A 350-nucleotide genomic window follows, 5' to 3' on the forward strand; every position below is an offset into this window, starting at 1 on the left:
GAAATCCAAAATACTAATTTGAAAAGATATATGCACCCCTATGTTTATTTCATCATTATTTATAATAGCCAATATATGGAAGCAACTTAAGTGTTCATTGATAGATGAATGGATAAAGAAGATATGGTACGTATATACAATGGAATATTACTCAGCCATAAAAAAAAAAATGAGACCTTGCCATTTGTAACAACATGAATAAACCTAGAGGGCATTATGCTAAGTGAAATAGTTAGATAGAGAGACAAAATACCATATGAACTCTCTTACATGTGAAAGCAATCAGTCAATCAACCAAACTCATAGATACAAAGAACAAATTGGTAGTTGCCAGAAGCAGGAGGTGGGGA

Source organism: Pteropus vampyrus, unplaced genomic scaffold (genome assembly GCF_000151845.1).
Source record: "Pteropus vampyrus isolate Shadow unplaced genomic scaffold, Pvam_2.0 Scaffold130, whole genome shotgun sequence".
NCBI lineage: Eukaryota > Metazoa > Chordata > Mammalia > Chiroptera > Pteropodidae > Pteropus > Pteropus vampyrus.